This window comes from Octodon degus, unplaced genomic scaffold (genome assembly GCF_000260255.1).
Source record: "Octodon degus isolate 3935 unplaced genomic scaffold, OctDeg1.0 scaffold00193, whole genome shotgun sequence".
Classification (NCBI taxonomy): Eukaryota; Metazoa; Chordata; class Mammalia; order Rodentia; family Octodontidae; genus Octodon; species Octodon degus.
The window spans coordinates 1,408,620-1,431,023 of NW_004524769.1; the positions used below are offsets into that span (position 1 = coordinate 1,408,620).

At 42.3% G+C, this 22,404-nt stretch overlaps 1 pseudogene; it reads right to left on the reverse strand.

Moving 5' to 3' along the window:
* The window catches only part of LOC111813495, a 46,109-nt pseudogene extending 34,789 nt beyond the window's left edge, over positions 1–11,320 (reverse strand).
* Positions 11,321–22,404: the final 11,084 nt, after the last annotated feature.

The window sequence follows — 22,404 nt, forward strand, 5'->3', positions numbered from 1 at the left end:
GGACATTACTGTTTATACTAATTGCAGGAGTCTCTTTGACCTAAGTTGTAAAAGCCTTAAAATAATTCAGAAACTTGGCCACTGTTCTCCAATCTTAGAGTTTTGGTAAATAAATTGTACACATAAGTAAGCAAGGTCATAGTGGCAATGTTGGAAAAAAAGGAAAGAATAGGAAAGAATTAAATATCCTCTAGAAGCAGTATCATGCATCTATTACTAACCTGTACTTGTTCATTAGGAATGCTGAAAATGCATCCTCGCAGTGCTAAACCCAGAAGCAGCTTACCCGTGGGCAATACACACACGGCCACCAGGTTGTGTTTTATCAGCTTAATACTTTACATACTCAATAAATAAAACAAAACAGAAATATGAGTTAGGTTTGCAGGGAGAGAAAAAAGTCAGTTCGAGTTTCTGTGCTTTGTAGACATCTGATCCCAAAGACGAAATTTACCTTTTCATCATGGATGTTCGTGCTTTCTCTGCCCACTTTTGGAGCTTTCTGTCTTCCAAAGGTACTACCACTGAGGACCCACCTAAGATGCCCAATGCAAGTCTTGTGTTCAGAGGCAGGGTCTCTCAGAGCAGGAGGACCAGGGCAGGTGAGTGCTGGACGAGAGTCTCCTTATGCCTGCTCCTCCCCACACCTTGCCAGACACCAGGCGTGGAGCAACCCCCTCCGTCAGGCTCTTCACCCAGGCTCTTCTGTTTGCATTTTGGACCGAAACAACCATCGACTGAACCCACTGACACTGAGATCCAAATATACTTCTTGTGCTTTGATTTGCAGGGTCAGATATTTTGTCTCAGTGATAAAAAAGTGACTCCTACAAGTTTGGTACCAGAGAAAGGGGCACTGCTGTGACCTCACTGTTCGTGGATATGGAGCCCTTTGGAAATGGTTTCTCAGGGAAGTTTGAAAAGCTTTAGTGATGTTGGCTATAAAAGTCTTGCCATGTTCAGTGCAAGACTTACTGGAATTCTGATCATAGCTCAGAAGAGCAGAGCACTGTTAGGAATGTGGACAGCAAAGGCCAGACTCTGGAGGCTCCTGGTGGGACCTCGGAGTCCACTGCCAGTTCAGTTAGAGACCACGTGTGTTACCTTCTAGAAAAAAGCATTGTCTCCGTTTTGCTCATGTGATGAGACTTCACAAGACTGCGGGTATGGGCAATATGCTACTTAAATTAGAGGAAGAAATTTCAAAGCAATCCAATGTTTGGGATACAGCATGGATATTACTGGCAGATTTCAGCTAGATTCACAGTGAGTATTGGGACCAAAATCAGAGCTGAATAATTGGAAATATTTTGCCATTGAGCAGAAAAGAAATGTAGTTGGAGTGAGAGGTTAAATTCTGAAAAACATAGCATTAAAATACCCACAACTACTCTATATCCAGATGATCTCCATTCCTCATGGCTTGAAGGCATCTCAGTAATTGTCCCAATCCCACCTTGTCTAGTCTCATGGGCAGAAATGGCTCAAGACCTCTGGATGACCTTGTTTTCAGAAGAGTGCACAAGGGTGCCCTGCTCCTTGAGGACCACAGAGGGGAATTTTCCCCAAAGATCATCCGCCTAAGCTCTTGAAGGTTTCTGCAGCCAAGGCTCAAGGGGGCCTGGTCACCACCACTCAAGCTGACCGTAACGTCATGTAGATGGTACCAGTTTTTTAAGTCTTGCACAGTATGAGAGTTTAGGGGTCATAGAGGCTTCCACAAAGATTTAAAGGAAGCTTGGGTGGCCAGGCAATGTACCCTTGAGGGAGAAACAGGTAAAACTTAGAGAGTAAAGCCAAAGGTGCAGCAGAGTCCACAATCTGGAGATACCAGGATTATGGATTGTCTGTTGAGAAAATCCACAGGCAGTGGGGGGAGCTAGCCCAAGAAGGAGGCCGTGTGGGCTGCAACCAGGAAGGCAACAGAGGTGGGGTTGCCTCTCCCCTTTGGAGTCTGATGTGGTCACAGTCCACCCAGGATACTGGGGATGGAACCTCAAGTATATTGTCTACATCGTGAGTTTTGGTCTTGCTTTGCTATGTTCACTCTGTATCCCTCTAGAATTTGCCTTCCAGAATTTGCACCCTGTATGCTGGGGGAAGTGCTTAACTTGCTTTCTAATTTCTACAGGGGCATCACAGTTGTGAGTCAGCCTTGAGGAGCAGAGACCTTGGACTTCTGCTTAATGTTTCAACTGTTAAGACTCCGATGACTCTGAGAAATAGATTAAACACATTTTGCACAAGGAGATAAATATGCGTTGGGGGGCAGGGGGCAATGTCACTGTTGGTGTTAAAGTTCCCTCAAATGTTCATGGTCAGAAGGGAGGCCCAGCTGGAGAAAGCAAGTCACTAGGACAGGCCTGTATGGTGCTGCTCTCATGCCTGGCTCCTCCCTTAGCTCTCCGCTCTTGGTCACCAGGATGCGGACGACTTTCTTCCACCAAGTGCCTTAGCCGTGCCTGACCTTGGAGTCAGCAGGCCGTGGAGGAAGCACCTGAGACAGTCTGACAAAGTAAGCCTCTCTTCCTTTAAATCATGGGTGTCAGGTATTGTGTCCCACTGCTTAGAAAATGTCTCAGATATATTTCACAGCTAGAGAATACAAATAAAATTTATAAAAAGTAAATCATTGTGAATTATCTTCACCAAAATCAGTATACTGTTTCTGTATGCCTCTGGATGGCTCCCAGGTTGGAAAATTCAGTGAGCTGTATGAACTATCTACCTTGCCTATGCCAGAGACTAGGAACTAAACACAAAGATAGATAAGCTTAAGAGATGCCTCACCCACGGTTTTCTAACTCCATTCTGGGCCCTTTGTCTGCCTAGAAAGTACACGGAGGCTTACACTACTCATTAGTACAGACTTTCCCACCACGTGGCTGCAGCGCCTTCGGCTGTCTGTTCAGTTCACAGGGAGCTAGGCACAAGTCTTGATATCTCTAAGTCTGAAAAAGTTCGTGCAGGCTGGAGCCCTTGCACACACCTGGACTCAGAGCTGCTTAGGAGGCTGAGGCGGAAGGGAGACTGCGTGAGGCCAGAGTGCGAGGCCAGCCTGGGCGAAAGCCAAGACCCACCAGGCTTGCACACTTGGGCCGTGGGATGGAGGTTGTACCCTTTTCTTTTCAGACTCAGAGGGAGAAATTGAATAGCATGGTTTCTTTAATTTAAATATGGAGATAAGAAGCTGTAATTATCATTAGGAAAACAGAGTGGAGATATTTTAATAAATTTTTAATAATCTGTGCTATAATCTTGTCAAACAGATAGTGTTTATTGATGGTAAAAATAGGAAAATATAGTCATCTTAGTTTGACTGATCCAAGCCCTCTATCTAGGAGCTGACACATAGAAGGCTTACAGACAGTTCTAAGTGTGTTTTAATGTAGACATACATGTTCTTCTCATGCTAAGGGGCAGACTAAGAAAATGACTGGTATGATTAGAATTACCTCCGTATATTTCCACAAATGGAAGAAAAGTGAATCTTAGTGAGTGATATGAAAGGTGTCCTACATCTCTTTTTTAAAGTTTTCAAGGGTTTTGTTAATCTCCTACTTTGTTGCATAAAAACAAGGAGAACAAGTTCCCTTAAGATTTTTCTGAAACTCCTTCTATTTGGGGAAAACTCAGTCATCTGGGTCACCCCCATCTCTAAAGAAGAGCTTGTTTCCAGGATATAGAAGAAAAGTTTATTTCAAAACTGTTTCAGGATGATTTATAGAACAGTCTGAATGAGTCTATTTCCTCTGAGCATGGATGACAAGAAGCTTCCATTAGGTGGTAAGATTTCTGAATTACTTTTTCCCAACCAAAGCAATAGTGTAGCATATGGAAGGGGTATGAGTGCTAGCTGAGTCACACGTTGGCCCGAAATAACAACCGCTCATTTATGGCCATATGATCCATATTTTCTTAAACCCTTAATCTTTTTAGCTTCAACATCTGTTAAAGGGAATTATCCATTTAATGTAAATATGTACTTAATACACTTACAATAAGCTTGTGGTAATCCCTTCTATGAAAATGGTGTTGTAAAAACAGACTTTGTTGTTGAGACTAAATTTACTTTTAAAAAATCAGAAAGGTAACTTATGCCCACACCCAGAGAGAACTTATTTACTTGTTGAAAACCTTGGTTATATCAACCAAATCAGGCCGTATATGTTGTCGTAACAAACAACCTCTTCCCACCAAATTTCAGTGGCTTTTAACAGCAAAAGTTTATTTATTGCACACATTCTGTGTAAGTCGTGAGTCTGTGTGGGCGTCTGCACTCTTGTGTCTCGTGGTTGTCTTAGCAGCCACTGTTTCAAATGCTTCTGGAGACCACAGGAAGGGCAGAGAGCCAGTGTGGACAATGTGGGCAGTGTGGGCAGTGTGGACAGTGTGGGCAGTGTGGGCAGTGTAGACAGTGTGGGCAGTGGCCCACTGGCTTTTAAAACATCCAGATTCTGCTGACATCTGCCACTTTGCTGACCTGGCCTTGGCCATAGCAAGTCATGCAGCCACCTTCAACCCAGGAGACCCAAAGGTCCAATTCTCCCTGCAGAGGGCAGGCAGCCAAGGGATGAGACAAATGATCACCTGTTGAAATTTGTTGATTTTTTTTTTTTTGCCATGTTTTACATTCATTTTGAAATTCACTTTACAGGCATATGACTGGCATCTAAAAATCTGTCCATGTTTAATGTATACAAATGAATCATCCTGGGATGTGTGTTTACCCGTGAAACATATGACTGCTACTGATAAAGCCAAAAGCATAGTCACTACATCCTAGCTTCTTCTTATGCTCCTTTATTATTCATTTATCACTCATGACATGAAGATTTGACATAAAATATATCTTCTTTTTTTATCAAATCACAAATTTTATTTTATTTTTTTATCTTTTAAAGACAATACAAAATGGCAAAAAATTAGAAATGATGTAAAATTTCACTAAACAAAATAAAGGGAATTAGGCAATGGCTGTTGGATTGTATAATGTTATTTTCAAATTAATTGTTTAGGTGACCAAATACAGACATGTAAAATTGGTAAAAAGAAAAACTTGTGTGAAAAATTAAAATTAAAAGAAATAGGAAAAAAAATGAAGCACTAACTGCTCCTTTCAATAGACCAGCAAAAATCAGCAGTACACTTATCTAATTTACACTGTATAAATACATAACTTTTTCTTTTTCCTAATGTACATATTTGGGTCTCACTATGCATCTCGGACTAGCACTGGGTTTCTGTGGTTGGCTCAGTGCAAGCCCAGCATGGCACAGCATGCAGTACCAGAGATCAAACCTGGTTCTTTGAGCTCGTCACGCAGGTGCTTACGCTGCTGAGCTATCTCCCCAGTCCCTCTTCTTTCCTTTGTCCTTATCCTCATCCCAGCTTTTCTTTTCCTTTGAACAGATTCTTTCCCTTTTACATCATTTATTGTACCTTTCAGATTTTATTTACCTTTAGATTCTTACACTACTGAGACAATAAGTTGTTTGCACATGGGGATCAGATTCATTTCACTTACCAGTATGGTCTCTAGTTGCATCCATTTACCTATAAAAGCCTCAAGTCTATCTTTGTTGATAGCCGAGAAATACTCCATTGTATAAAAATACCACTTTTTTGTCTGTTGCTCAGTTGATGGGCATTTGGTTTGTTTCCAATATTTAGTTTTGATAAATTGCAGTACTAATAACATGGGCACACATAAATCACTGTGGCATGATGTTTCCAGGTCATTTGGAAAAATAGCCAGGAAAGGAATAGCTGGGTTGTTTGGGGTTCTAATTCTAGATGGAATGGCTATCATAAAGAAGTCAACCAATAACAAATGCTTGTGGGGCTTTGGGGAAAAAGGAACCCTTCTCCACCACTGGTAGGAGTGCAGGCTGGTACAACCACTGAGGAAGGTGGTGTGGAAGCATTCCTTCTCAGCAAATTTTGTGTATACAATACAGTACTGGTAGCTCAGTGAAGCAGGCCTGGTAGGTTGATAGACATTATATATTTTGTATAATTCAAACTTGTCCTCATTGACCATCATTGATCATTTCTTCCTTTGCAATCACTCCTCCACTCCATGTTTCTAAGAGTGTGACACCTGTGAATGCCATGGGATGAGGGTGGTTCTTAGCTGTAATTCCATCATCCTGATTGGCTGAGGCAAAAGGATGTCAATTTTGGTCCCAGCCAGCCTGGGAAACTGAGAGACTTAGCTATACCCTGTCTCAAAAGCAAACAAAACAAATAAGCAAACAAATAAAAAAGACTAGGTCTGTCACCCATTGTCAAGGTCCTGGATTCAATCCTTGGTAACCAAGACAAATACTCCCTCATGTAAATGAGATCACATGTTCATCTCTTGTTGTCTGGCTTACTTCACTAAGTAGAATGTCCTTCAAGAAATTATTATAAAGTGGCAATAATTTGTCTTTCTTTAAAGCTTAATGAGGTTGTCTGTGGAGGCTGACCAGACAGCTCAGTGGGTTTAAGCACCTACTCAGGCAGACACAGGCACTGGAATTTGATCCCTAGTACCAATGCCATGCCAGTCCTGCTCCTGAGGTGCCCTGAGACGGCAATTTGGACTGGGGTAGTGGTGTGCACCTGTAATCCCAGGGCTTGGGAGGCTGAAAACAGGAGGATCACTACGAGTCCAATCTGGTAGTGAGACCCTGTGGACCCTGTACTAAATACATTTTAAAAAATGACTGTATGTGTATGTCACTTTTTCTTTGTCCACTCATTTTTGATTATAAAAATCAGTCAATGTAATTCGCTAAATTAGCAGAATGACGTAAATAAACAGCGTGATTTTCTTAATAGTTGGCAATATCATTTGGCAAAATTCAATATTACTATTTTATTTCTTTTTGTGGTGGGGTCACTAGTGATCAAACCCAGAGCCTCTGCACTGGGCCACTGGGCCACTGGATCACCCATTTTAAAAGTCTCTCTACAATATTGAGGCTGAGCTCTTTAGGCACAGCTCCGCGTGGCAATCACCCTGCCTCAGCCTAGAAGGCTGGACGATGGGTGCACCACGGCATCCAGCTTCACCATCACTCACCGATTTTAGTGAAGGCTGAACAAGTTAGATAGAAAAAGAACGTACCTTGACATTACAAGGGAAACACACGACAAGCGCGAAGCTCACATGCTGCTCACTGGTGGAAAGATAGCTCTTTCCTAAGATCAAGAAAATGCATGTGGATGTGCTTGTCCTGCCACCTCGGTTCAAGGGAGAACTCTGTCCACATCCTCATGAGAGCAGTTAGGCAAGAAGACAGAGAGAAATTAAAAGTGTCCAACTTAGGGAGCAGGAATGAAGCTGTGTCTGTTCGCAGAGGACAGGATCCTGCACACAGCACCCCAAAGACTCCGCCCAGAAGCGTGGCTCTAGCAATGTGTACAGTTCCAGTATCCAAATGGGAAGCTCAGACACATGTTCTAACAGGCCAGACCGGTGCACCGCACCTTGGGCTAGATGCAAGGTTTTAGAAATAATGAAGAATGGCATGCTTGGCACAACAAAAGGTACCTTTTTCTAAGACAGCACACACCTGTGCTGCCATAACAAAATGGCAAACATTGAGTGGCTTAAAAATGTAAAATTTCATTAAGCCTGAGGGCACTTAGCTACCTGTAAATCCAGAGCTCTGGGAGGCAGTGGTAGGAAGACTCCAAGCGCAAGGCCTGCCTGGGCTACTGACACCATCTCAAATTTATTTTTAAAAAGTGGGGGAAAGTGGGTGTTGGAAAATTTTTTCCATAATTTTATTGAGAAACAAATATCAATGAGACAGTTTCAAACCAAATTGGGAGGACAGTTTCAATAATTAGCACATTGCATACATTCTTCCTAGTGGTTAATTGCTGTACAAGATGCAGACATGATATCCTACTTACAAACACCATTAGAACAAATCACTCTATTCATTAGGAGAATGTAGCTATATATCTATCCTAACCACTTTGAATACACAGATACAAAATTGACATTCATCTGTATCCCCTTTTCTTGTTGGTGTTGGGAATTTTACTCAATATGAGGCCTCTAGGTTCAACCCCAAGAACTTTTCCATGCAAAAAAACCCCAAGCATTTATTTTCTGGGGTATATGTGTCCCTGCATGGCTGTGTCAGCAGATATGGCTGCTACGAAGGCCTTTACAGACCCTGCAGAAGGTTCCCACTTTGCTGAAGCCCACGCCGTTCCTCTGCATGTGTGGGACCCAGGGCCAAGCCCTCTTCCTTCGAGGTGCAGTTGGGTTAGGTCGTGACTCTGCCCTACGGCTCTTACTCTAAAATGATCATCTCTTGAAGGCTCTTTCTTCAAGTACAGTCACACAGGGTGGGATTCACCCAGGGGCTCCACTCAACTTCACCTTTGGGAAGGACCCAGCTCCTTCAGCTGCTTCTGAAGTACTTCCTTATGTGAACTGGGGAGGGGACACATCTCACCCTCTGAATACCGCCATTCTAGTCCTTCAAGGTTAAGAGATTCAGATTTAGATTTCTGTCTATATATTGCATTCAAAAATAAAGCAAAGCTTTCAACCAGTAAATGTACCATCTTGATTAAATTATGAGAATCTATGCAGCCATTCCAATACACTCTTTAAAAAGAGACAGAACAGGATCCTAATAAATGCCACTTGCCCCTAGTCCATTATATTTATCAAGGATATTTATTTCATCTTCCTAAAGTTGATGTTGCTGCTAAGATGTTCCTTTTACTCCTTTATCATTCTCTAATCACACACACACACACACACACACACACACACACACGCATTTATGGTGTCTTTACAAGATTTCTCTGCACAGTACAGGTGTGGAAGCTGCAAGTACAGCATTGTTGGGCCTCTTTCAAGGCAAACCTCTGTCTCCCATTGTCCCAGTGTCATCTTTCTTCCTGTTGTAATAGCCACAATTGAAAAGCGCTTAAGTGCTTTTCATTCTACTTTTATGGCAGCAATAAAATTAACCACTCTTAAAATCCCTCCTGTGTCTCCTCATGATTCACCGAGGCTGCTAGGATCCCTTCTGATCCCTGATCTCTTATCCAAAATATATTTTATGTAGCAAACAGAGCTCATTTCCTTCGGCATGTACAGTGCCACACACCTGTGACCCCAGCCCCTGGAGAGGCTGGGGTGGGACGGTCGGAAATCTGAGGCCAGTGAATGTATGCAATGTAGTGAGACCCTATCACAAAATCAGGCCAACAAAACTTAGCTATGTGTGACATTCAAAGCCCTATGACACGGGACAGCATTATTTTTCAATTGATTTCACTAATGGTGTTTGGTTCTGGATGAAGCAGGTTACTACCTGATGCCTGCTTTCTCTAGAATTCCAGCCTTCCCTCCTCTGCTGCTGTGCTGCCCTCCTTGGTTCTCCCGGGTGGCTTGCATGTCACCGGGGTCCCTGGCACATCATGCCAGGCTCACAGCCCAGGCACACTCCTAAGGACACATGGCGCTGCTTAGTGCCTCTGGTCTCATCTTCACGTTGCTGCACAGCATTCTTCCTGAGACCATGCGATGTACCATCCTGCAGCATGTGGAGAGGAGGGGCAGGAATGAAAACCCAGCTATTCTCTGTCATGATGAACAAGAAGGAGACTTGAAAAAATAATTTTCTTTTTATTTAGTGGTTAGGTTTGTAGAATTTTCATAAGAATATAGAGTCTCTAAGGTTTTGCTATTATAAACTGTGCTGCTATAAACATGGTAGCCATATGTTAGTGTGGCATGGAGCTTCCCGCTCCCTGCTCCTGGGGGAATAGCCAGCTCCAGTGGGACTTCCCGTTGTAGCTTTCTGCAGCATCTCCACACTGGTTTCCAGGGGCTGTACGGCTTAAGAGACTGCCCAAAGGCCCACCCACTGAATTGATGAGAAAGACGTGCTTTCTATCTGCAGTGCAGAACTACTCAGGACCGAGGAGGGCTCACCTCGAGACATTCCTGGTAAATGGGTGCTCCTTGGGGCTGGACTCCTACGTGTCATAAACGGGACACAAGTGTGTAAATAGCCCATAGTTTCTTGGTGTGAGAAAGCAAACACATAAATGAAGACAAAAATGTATAATTGATATTGGGAAATGAGAAGGAAATCTCTGAATGAGAAGGGGAGCAAGACAGCAGGGAGGAAAAAGGAACAAGAGCTGAAGAACAGAAGGAAAAATGGAAGCAGAGTATATATAGGGAAAGAGGGAAAGCAGAGCTGAAGGGAGCGGAGAGGAGATGGGGAAAAAGAAGAACCAAGACGCATCATGTGCAGGTACAAAGTGGTGAATATTGTCAGTATGCATACCTAACATGTGCCAATAAAATAAAATAAAGGTCCACACATATTTCTTGATTTTAAAAGTATCAATAACATAGGAATTAAAGATAAGTCTTCTGTAGGAGAACTATGAATATCTGGTTTTTTTTAAATATATCCATTATTTAATTAAGTTCTTAGTAAGAAATTTAAAACACTATGAGGATAAATTCCATTTTTCAGAGTGAAAACAGTTTGCAGGTAGCTCTGGAGCTGAGGAGTAGCTTTGATTTTTGCTAAAATCTGTGAGTCCACCACTTTCTGATCCATCTTGCGCTGCTCTGAAATCTGGTATCTCTCTTTCTTGGTGTTGAAGATCTTGCCCTCCTGGTGTCTGGGTTTCTGCATCTTCTTCTTCTTAAAGTAAGCATCAGTGAGATGTTTGGGGATTTTCACTTTGCTGATATCAATTTTTTCAGAGGTAGCAATGACAAATTTCTGGTGTGTTCTTCATAAAGGAAGGCTAAGAGGCCCCGTCACAAGTAGCAAGCCACTGGCCAACTGCTTCAGGAAGACCACGCTCTTGCCTCTGTGACACCCGGTGAGGATGATCAAGATGGTGCCAGGAGTGATGCTAGCTCGAAGTTTCCTCCCGTGCTGACTGAAGGGTTTCTTGCCGTGGCTCAAGAGCTTTCAGGGCACTCCTTAAGTAGGGTAGTATCTAGGCATTTTTTGAAGCTTAACCACCCAGCTACCTACATTCTTGTCCCCACCGACCAGTTTTGTGATAGTAGCGAGAACTTTCTCTTCTCAACCTTTGATTCAGCAGCTGCATACTCTCTCTTGTACAAAGCCTTTCTGGAATACATAGCAGATTGGGAGTATCTACTAATTCCTCTAACCAGGACAGGATTTTGGCTGCAGTGGGGCTGCCCCTTCTTGGCCTTTTTTGCCTTGACCTTACCCTTTTCACCAGTGCCACTGGCAGAAGCCTTCTGGGCTTCGGGTTTCTTCTCTTTAGTGTCTGCTTTCTCAGTTTTTTCACCCAGCAATTTGCAAGATGGGAAAGAGCCTGAGCATTTCCAAAGGAGACTTACGTGTCTCAAAATGATTAGAACAGCACTTGAATTAGGACTGTGGAAACACTGCTGGCCATTCTGTGTACCAGTTAACACTGTGACAGGATATTAACCATTCAAATTAAGTGACAGTGCAAGTTCCAAGAATTGGAAAGAGGGGCCAGACTAAAGCACCTGCTTAAGCAGGTGCAGGGGCTGGGCTTTGATCCCCAGCATGCCAAGCTGGCCCCACCCCTGGGGCACTCGGAGATGGCAGTTGAGACTGGGGGTGGTGGCGAGCACCTGTAATCCCAGTGCTCGGGAGGCTGAAGACAGGGAGACCACTAAAAGTCCAATCTCTGTAGTGAGACCCTGTAGACTCTATACTAAATACATTTTAAAAAAAATTGGAAAGAAAGTCCGTGCATGGTGGCACATGCCTATAGTCCCAGCCCTGGGGAGGCTGAGATGCATAAATCACTAGAAGCCTGAGCTGTATAGTGTGGCCCTGTACCAAATACATTAAAAAAAAATGGAAAGAAAAGCACCTGCTATTTATATATGAAAAGATTTAGAGAATCACTGGACAAAAAAATAGTACAAAGGGCAAGAATTTAAGGTTACAGGCATTTCCTTTCTCTGTATTTCTTCTTTCACTAGTTTCTAAAAGGTTCCTAGATAGGCTTCCTTTGGTGCTACCTAGAGATGGCAAACCCAGGCAGAATCCATAGAGATATTTTAAAATATAGATTGAGAGGTAGCACTGGGCTTCATTTCTTTTCTCTGACCACAGGCACCGTTCTGGGAAGTTGGATTTTTAAATACTAAGAGAGGAGAGCCACCCTGCTGAGGCAGGGGTTCTTCGGAACCGTCCAGCAGTCAGCCCCCCATAGAAGGCGAAGAGCCAGTCTGAGCCAAGGGGGATAAACACTGAATTGCGAATCACACCAAAGCTGCAGTAGAAGAAATCAAATTTCTCAATTTGCTCTTCCTCTTCAATTCAAGTTTCTCCTCATCTTGTATGAATTGAGAGATTAAGTAAAATGGCTGTGACACTTCCTTTTAAAACGTCTCTTTAAGAAAAGGCTTCTCTACAACAAAATCACATTGCGAAGCTTCAAGGGCAGTTCCATAATTCCTGTGCTCTTGGTCCAGAAGCAAGAACAGACGTCCACAGAGAGTGACACACACCCCGGGACGCAGCGAGGTAAACACTGGCGTGGATGTACAGACCTGCGTTGGTATAGGAAAGTAGGGTACAGGTTCAGACGAAGCTGAAGGACTAGTTTCTCAATATCAAGGTCAGTCAGGGAAACAGTTTGGAATGAAGAATCTATTGCATGAATTAAAATTAATACACGGAGGGGCGGTGGGGCAATCTTATCACGTGTCCGTTCCCGGACGTTTTTATTAATACACACTCATGATGCACCACGCACTCGCGTAGGGGCTCGGCACATACACGAGTCACAGCTGCACCCTGTTCGCTCCCCCTCGCCTTTCTTTCTCCCTCTGTGTCAGAACTTCTTTCCCTTCACTCTGAAGGCCTTGTTTTACCTACAACCCGTGTCTCCTCTTGCTCTTTAAATCTTTTTTTTTTTTTTTTTTTTTTGTTTAGGGTTTCCTGTACATGAGAAACTTCAACAGCTATCTAACTGCAATAGTTAATGCTGTTGCTGATTGAATTCACTTATTAAGATGGTCTTGAGGTGCACCGATGTCCCCACAAATGACTCAAAATTGTCTTACGGCCATGAGGTTGTCATTCATGGATATTGTCCCATTTTCCTTGTCCATCCGTTCACTGGTGGCCACACAGGCTGCTTACAGGGTTGGGTGACTGTGAGTGGCGCTGCCAAGCGTGGATCACCGGCGTGATGACCGGCATTCTTTGGGAAGGTGCCCCAGAGAGGGATAGCTGGACCTCATGAAATTCTAGTCTTAGTTTTTTGATGAATCTCTATTCTGGTTTCCATAGAGGTTGTACTGTTAGTCATTGCAGCTAATGACTTAGAAGGGCTCCTTTCCCCACATCTTGGCCAGCACTAGCTGTGTTTCAGTCCTCAATGAAGGTCAGCCACTCTTTCTGGAGTGGGGTGGATTCTCAGGGCTGTTTGCATTTCTCTCATGGCCAGGGATGCTGAGCACTTCTCAAGGACTTACGGGAATTTCTATTTCTTTTTTTTTTTTTTTTTTTTTTTGAGAAGTGTCTGTTCATTTCATCTGCTCATCTTGGGTAGGTCTTCTATCTGCAGAGGATTTATTTTCTTCAAGCTTCTTATATATTCCACATATTCTTATATATATTCTCATATTTTACATATGAGCCATTTCTAATTCAGAATGGCATTTACATATGTGTATAAGTTGCTCAGAAGAAGTGAAAGAAAATAAACTCAAAAATTCACAATAAAATACCATGATTTGATTTAAATGTCTCTTTGTCCTGCAGTAATAATTCTATCATTTTTATATTTTTGGCATAAAAGCATCAATGAGCCTGTTTTCTTTCTTTCTTTCTTTCTTTCTTTCTTTCTTTCTTTCTTTCTTTCTTTCTTTTTCTTCCTTCCTTCCTTCCTTCCTTCCTTCCTTCCTTCCTTCCTTCTTCCTTCCTTCCTTCTTTTGGACTGGGAATCGAGCTGAGGACCTTGTACTGGCCACAAGGGCACTATACTGCTGGACTACATCCCCAGCCCTCAATCAACCTTTCTCTAACTCTGAATTTCTAATGTTGAAGTTTCTGGCTGGGAGATGCACCCTTCTACTCTTCTGAACTGTACTCAGGCCAGATTTAGACTCTGTTAAACCTCAAGCAAGCACAATTGTGAGTCAGTTTTGTGAAAACACATGCAAGCTTACACGCATAAAAATAGGATTAAAATCAATCGCAGTATCACATCGTGACAGGCCTCGCAATAAATGCTGTGAACTGAGGCGCTCAAGCCCCTGCCTTCTGAGACCTGGTGAGGCCACTCACCAGTGGTGCTTGGAGGTGCTTCTTGCGGCCAGCTGGCCTCGCCCGTCTGAGCACTCCTCAGATCTAGCCCCTGCTCACAGGCACCTGAGCCCCAGAGACCCTGCAGCCCACTCCTCCCACGTCCGTGCCAGGTCCACTGTTATGCCGTGCTCCATCACTCCAGGGCGGATTAAAGTAGAAACGTAGCCATAAATTCTGTCTTCATTGCATTTTCACATTTTTTTCAAGTCTCATACATTTATGTCAAATTTAAAACAAATACGAGCTGAGTTTCCAGAAACTCTGCTGCTGGAACAGTGTTCTTCAATGCTAGCTGGGCATCCGCAGGATCTGGGCACTGCGGTGCCGGCCAGCACGTGGACCGACTCCATAATCCTGGCAGGTTTGGGCATCGCTGGGGCTGCAAAGTAGTATTTTCTAAAGCTCTAGAGATCATTCTAGTGCACAGGCTGTGTCAGGAGTCCTTGGTCTAAGTTGCTGAAAGGCTGTAAACATTTATCATTCTTGCCTGAGAAATCGGCATTCTTGGTAGTGACTGAAAATTGCACAGAATAGTTACGTCTGGAGATGAGCTTGGTGAAAAACTGTAAAGATACCAAGCGCTCGCTCAAGGACACCCCTAGGGCCAGGGATGCAGCTCAGTGGCACGAGCACCTGCCTAGCAAGTGTGAGGTCCCGAGTTCGGCCTCTAGTACCACAAAACAAAACTAAACTAAACAAAACACATTCCTAAAGTGAAGAAAAGAAGGTCAGCAAGGGAGTGTGGCATCAGTTTACCTATTTCCTGGATGAATAGGGCCAGACAAGGTAGCATGGGACACATATGAATGCAAATATATTACCTAGAACAGTAAACCAGAAAAATAAAAAATTAAAAATAAATGAATAAGAAAAGCCTCCAGCAAGATAATGAAGAATGAGCAGGCACTAAGTGCTCCTGCATGACTCAGAATTGCTAGGTGCAGCACATCTGGAGGCGAGGGCTTTTTTTTCAGATGTCAAATTAAAGATTCTGACAGCATGACATGTGGTGACATGATAAGCTCTGTCATCTTGATTTTCCTTTCTTCTTTCTCTGTTTTACTTAATAGCAAACATGAATTTTCTTGGACACTCTTGTAGGAATCGTCACTCAGCCGTTCAGTGTATCAAGAAGACGGATGGCAAAATAAACAAATCAATTAAATAAAACCTCCAATAGAAGGTAACAAAAAATCATTTGGCCCAATTTATGTAAAAATAGAAAGTGAATAGAAACTGTCAGTTTGGAAGGAAATTTTTAAACAATTTTCTATTTTGATATTCACTGTGCTTCCATTTAACTCCACAATTGGCAAGAGCTGAAAGCACAAGTGGTATCTATAGAGATCAAAAAAAAGTCAAGAGCTGGGAAAATGACCTAATTTAGTTGTTTTCAAAAAAAATTTTATAGTTCTAGAATCCTTTCTTCCAACAAAAGTATACTCAAACCTGAATAAGGAAACCAAAATAGTAGGCTGGCCTGGCTGAGGCAAGCTTGGCCAGGCCCAGCTAGAACCCTTGACAGGTGGACAGAAACGACCTCCTGGCTTTTCCTCCACTGTCAGCAGACCCTCTGAGCAGAGCTGTGAGGAATGTACTTCAAAGGCGACTGGTTTAGACAAATCAGGTCCTGAATTCTGCTGCCAACAAAATAGACTCAATTTCAGGTTTTAAAAGAAAATGATCGATTTCAGGGGTCTCACACAAGCAGGTAGTACTTTATTTTCCATTTTAACAATGTGCTAAGTCTATGGTATAAAAGATACTGAAGTGTGCAGTAAAACTGCTTCACTGATACACATCTTGAGCACACACAGAAAGGCTGCACAGGGTTCTTCTAGGAGCCTCAAGTGTCACAGAGTCAGTAAGCTGAGCAGTCAGGAATGCAGAACAAGAGCAAGACCTTGGGGCAGCTTCACAGGGTAACAATTTTTTGAGCAGCTCTTCTGCGCACAGATGAATATACATGATCCGAAGGGCACTTATGCAAGCCCTGCAAAAGTCTTAATTTCCAGCTAGGAAAGAGAGAAAATAGTTGACTCTGGAAGCACGAGAATCGGACATGGACAGAGAAGGAGGTCCTGGAGAGGCTGGATGTGTGTGAGTGCACATTCCAGTAGGAACATAACAATAGATCTTCTTAAGAAGTTACCAAGAAGAGACTTGAGGCTGGTGAGGAACAAAGTGTGAAGACATCCACAGGATGACATCTGAAGCTCAGGTGACAGCCGGGACACGGGGCCTGGGATGAGAGTGGCCTTCCTGTTGGACAAGTGGCAGGCACTTAGCAACATCCGAGTGAGATTTTGGTGGGTGCTGGCTGAGGCAAAGAGAGGAACAAGGAATATTGAGGTTATGATTCCTGGGCACCCGGTAGGGGAAATAAGCTCTCAGTTGAAAAAATAGTGTGGCACAGATTTGAGCAGCAGAGCCATGTGTTCCGACTTTGCTGTTAAAAGCACTATTCCTACGCTTTCTAAGCCTTGGCCAGGGTGCATGCAGGGGGACGTGTGATGACAGGGCGAGGGAATGTTTCCCACTGTGACAAAATACATGGGGGTGATTTAGACTAGAATGATGATAGAGACAAGGAAATGTTGCGGATTTGAAGACAGAGATAAAAGAATTTCCCACTCTAGACGGCATTAGAGAAATAGGCAATTTCTTTTGGCACTAAAGAAACTGGAAGGGAAAGCATCCTTTGTACAAATATCAATTTGTACAAAAATATTGACAGGGTAAACAATGTCTGCTAGAAACTAGTTTCTTTTGGAACAAGTGGGTCGCTAGAAGAGGGGAGTCAGACAGACTAATTCAACCTCGGGTGTGTTGGACAAGGAGACTGCAGTAACGCACCAGACATTAACTGGTGTTTCTCGAAACATCTCTGCGATAAAATTCAGTCTTGGACATACTGGGTCAGGATGTCTACTAGTCATTTAAGTATTGAAGGAACTGGAGGAATATATTACTAGCTGGCAGCATGGCTCTGGAATGCAGAAATCTATGGAGAAGTCATCAGGTAATATTTAACATGCAATATTTAAAGCCCTAAGTCCAACAAAATCACCAAAACAGTGAATACAAACAAAGAGAAAAGAAGAAAGAAGAACATTAAGAGGCAACATTACAAGTGTATGAAGGGTTTACAGAATAAGTTATCTTAAGTGGGCCTTGAATTTGACCAAAATGTTTGTCAGGAAATGTTAGAGGCAGCTGAGTTGGGTAGAAAAATTACAGGTAGTCAGAGAGGGCCAGGCCTGCAAGCAAGGGGCCAGTAAGGAGAGTGAGACACCTTCAAGTATTTTACTTCTCGCACCCGCTACAAACGCCCCGCACTGAAGAGTGGGTTTCCTTCACTGAATGACAACTCCGGGTCTCTGCCTCAGTCATGGTTTGTATCACTGTCAACTAAACACCAGACACTGCATGCGGATGCCGAGCCTCCCACTGGAGCACCAGGGGCTTCAGCAGCACTGAGTTAGTAACAAAGGCAGAGATCCAGACAGATAAGAAATAAAATCAACTCCAAGTATTACTTCAAATGGCGTTGTCCAGAAGGCATTTATAAGTTAAAACTTGGCTTTTCTCCTTGTCTTTGTAATAGCTGTTGTTTGTTTGTTTGTTTTTTTAAGTTGGACATCTTTTCACTTTACATAAGGAACTTCTTTTGAGAGGAGAATACAAACCACAGTTACAAGGGCAGCAAAATGCAAAGACAAGACACAGAAATCCTCAGCAAGATAACGGCAAACAGAATGCAATGTATTATAAAAACTATCATACGTTATGACCAAGTAGGCTTGTTCCCAGGTAAGCAAGAATGGTTCAACAAATGCAAATCAGTAAATATAAATAGAAGCATGGACCAAAATCAAGTGATCATCTCAGTAAAGGAGGAAGACGCCTTTGACAAAATCCAACATCTATCAAGAGAAAAATTCAGAAAATAGGAATAGAAGGACCTTATCTCTATATAAGAAAAGCAACAAAAGGGGAAAAAGCCTTTCACAAAATCCAACATCCATCATGAGAAAAACTAAGAAAATAGGTATAGAAGGACTTTATCTCAATATGATATAAGTAACTTATGACAAACCAATGACCTTACATAATATTAAATGGGTAAAACCTCAAAGCTTTCTTTCTAAAACCAGGAAGAAGACAAGGATGTCTGCTATCAACACTCCTATTCAATATAGTACTGGACATGTCAGAGCAATGTAGCAAGAGAAAGGAAGACATCCAAGAATAAATTTTTACTTTTCTCTCCATTTAAAAGCAGAATACAGATGCATTTGAGGATGGAGATTATTAATAAGGCTAATGACATTGTTGTAGTTGCTATTTTAATTTAGTGGGTAAAATTCAGTCACGAGAAGTGAAGTGAGCCCTCTTACTGACCACAGACAGCAGGGAGTCCAATGCTCGATGGCTAAGTCTCCTTTACTGTTAGAATGATGTACATGCTCCTTGCTCTGTAGCTTCATGTTAAAATGAAAAAAAAAAAAAGAAGGTGCAATTACATTTCAAACCCCACACAGCTCATGTATCCTAGGGACTTGGTCTTTGATGTCCCACCCCTGCCTTTTTCTTTATCACCACCCTGCCTTCCCTAACAGTTCTTTGGCTTTGATTTTCACATTACAAATTCAAGGAAGATGTTGCAAAGATTTCTTTTATTGACATGCAAATTCACAAAATGTTCAAAGTCAAGTAAACTATTCTACACTCTTTAGGTTTGGAGCAGCAGAAGTTTCCAGAGAGCCTGCTCTGAAGGACACAGAGAGGATAAGATCAGGAAACCAAAGGGCTGACTCCGGGGTCCCTGGGAAACACGGAGGACAATTTAAGGAAGCTTCACTTTTCTGTGAAGAGAGTCAAACATTACACAGAAAAAAAATAATTAAAATAATAAACGTGTCTTTTAGTAGCTGAGTTATGTTTTACACTCCTTTCTAGCAAATGTCTCTGTAAGTATCAAAGTTACTTTAATTCTAAGTGCATTTATTTTAATAGAGCTACTTTTTAAATGATCTTGCAGAACAGTCAGTTCTGAAAGACAGAGTCTGCTCTGTTGGAGCTCTGAAATTCAAAACAAAATCTAGCAGTAAATTGATAATTTAGAGAAGGTATAAAAATAGACTCTTGGATCCCTCCTGTGCATTAATACTATATTTTTTTTCCAAAGCAAGAAAAGAACTTTGTGTTACGGTTTTTCCATCAGAAGCTGAGATCAAAGGAAAATAAATTTTTTAAGCTGGCATAGAAGATACAGACAGAAATTTGGCTTCGTTTTCGCTTACATTGGTCTACCACTTGGGTCAGTCTCAGATGTTGCGAGTCACAGGAATTTGCTCTTTTCTGAAAACTCCAGCTAGGAAAGGAATGAGGGCATACTGTGTGCTGAGCCCTGCAGCGGACAACTGGGGTACAGAAACTAATCACTGCTTCTCAAGGGGCGCAGTCTGTTAGGCAAGGCGGAGGCCAGCCCGAGAGGGAGGGGGATGGGAGGTTTAATTTACCAGCGTTGCATAATGCAAGATCCATCCACTGTATAAGGGACCCTTCACCCCACCTCAACAATGCCAGATAGAGAGCCAGCCAAATAGCTCAGTGGATTAAAGCACCTGCAAGCAGGCGCTAATCATCAGGCCTACCGAGCCACCCGCGTCCCCGGGGCGTGTTGAGACAGCAATTGAGACTGGGCGTGGTAGCCTGCGCCTGTAATCCCAGCTCTTGGGAGGCTGTAAACAGGCAGATACAAAATACAAAAAAAACAAAACAAAACAAAAACAGATGACAAATGCTCACAGCAGTGTGTAGAAAATAAATTGCTTAGCTCTCAGAATTTCACAGGTAAAAGAATTAGAATTCTAGGAGGATAAGGCTGGGCTCTGCAAATTTCAAGCCCAACCTGGGCAAATTAGTCACTTAGCAAGATCCTTAATTTAATTTAATTTTTTTTTTTTTTTTTTTCAGAACCAGGGATTGAACTGAGACCCTTGCGCTTGCCAGGGAAGCGCTTATTCCACTGAGCCATCTCCCTGGCCCCTAGATCCTTAAAAAAAAAAAAAAAAAAAAAAAAAAAAAAAAAGAAAAGAAAAGAAAAAGAAAAAAAAGAGGAAAAAATAAGAACAAAGCTTTTATAAATAAGGAGGAGAAGAATGTTTGAAGACAGGAGGGAAATGGGGAAAAAAAAGAAGAAATATATATCACGGACAAGTACAAAACCCTATTATGGACATGATCAGTGTATATATTTGAAATATAGCACCACAATGAATTGATTACTGAGGCAGAGGGATCGCCATGAGTTTGAGGCCAGCCTGGGCTACCATGTGACTTGGAGGCCAGCTTGAATTGCAGAGTAAAACCTTACCTCAAAAATTAAGACAACAAAAATTATTAAGAGAATTATTATTATCAATGACCTTACTTCTGAGTATAAGTTCAAAGGAAATTAAGTTAGCATTCCGAAGTGATACTTGCATATCCATGTTTACCGGGGCTGTGTTCATGATGGAGACGCCACAGAACCAGATACGTACCCACTAGTGGGCGAGTGGGTATGCTTGCACCTAGGAAGGATAACTGCTAACTGTAGCTTAGCTTAGCTTATATTGTATATTATTTACCCACACAGAGAATGAAATGCTATCACTTGCACAAAATAGATGGAACTGGAAGATATTTGTCTCAGTTACTCTTCCCTTGTTGCCAGGACAAACACCCAACATCAAAAATGAAGGAAGGAAAGGTTTATGTAGCTCACAGTTACTGGAGGCTTCAGCCCATACTCTGCTGGCTCCAAGGCAGAGTGGCACAGGGCAGAGAGCAACCTTCCATGACTTGGCAGCAGAGAGCAAAAGCACAAAGGGGCAGGAGCAGTGGCAACAATGGCAACAGAGAGAGAGTCTGTCTCTCTGTCTCTCTTACGTTTCATTCAGGCTATCTGCCTTAGGCTGGGTATAGCACTCACACACATAATCCCAACACTACTAAAACCCATCATCCCAGTAGATTATGAGTTAACGTCAAACTCTAGAAGCTCCTGCCCCATGACTGCATGAGACTTTGGGGGGACAACTAGACACAAACCATAACAACATATTATTAAATTAAATAAGTCAGACACAGACAAATAAGCACACAGTGGCTCTCATAGGAGGATGCTAGAAAAATCAACCTGAATAAAGAACAGTGATTATTAGAAGTTAAGAAGGGTGGGGTAAGAAGAAACAGGAGGGTGGGATAAGGGTGCCAAAGTACAGGGAGAAAGTACAGTAGTAACAGGGGGTTGATGGTAGTTTATAACAAATAATCCACAGTGGTTTGATGATAGTTTATAACAATCTATAAATTTCATAAAGAAGAGAGTAGCTTGAAGTCTACAAACACAAAGTAATAATGAGATGCATATGTTAATTACCCTATTTGATTGCTAAACATTATGTGCTTGTACAAAAGTACCTCACTGTACCCAGCAAATATTCATATTACTCTACTTATACAGTTGTTTTAAGAAGACAAAAACGTTAACTGTTCTCATTTTATTATATATATTATAATCAAGAGAATAATTTTTAAAAAGAAAAACTCATAATTAAAAACAATCTTCCAGGTGATTTTAATATGCATCTAGGTTTGAAAACCATAATTTAAGACACATAAGACAAAGGCAGAGGTAAACGATTCCCCCAAAAGGCACAGGTAGGAAAGAAAACACTCAGTTTTAGTCAGAGTCAGGTGGAAACTGAGGGAAAGAAGGAAACGTAGAAGAGAGGAGATACAGAGGAAAGATGAGGACCAATGCATGGCTTCTTGCTCCTGAAGCAACATTAGGCTGTCTCTGAGATCATCTGACCATGCACATCGCTGTATCAGGTTAAAGTGAATGACAAATTCGTTCCGCATGGTCACATCTTTTCGTTGTAAGAAAAACAATTTATTCTCTTTTGACTTCTTAAGAGTGAGAATTTACAGTAGATTTTCTGTGTATTTCTTCGAGCACATATGGTCTTCCTCCAAATTCTGAGGTGGCTGCCCTTCCCTGCCCTCCCCTCCTCTCCCC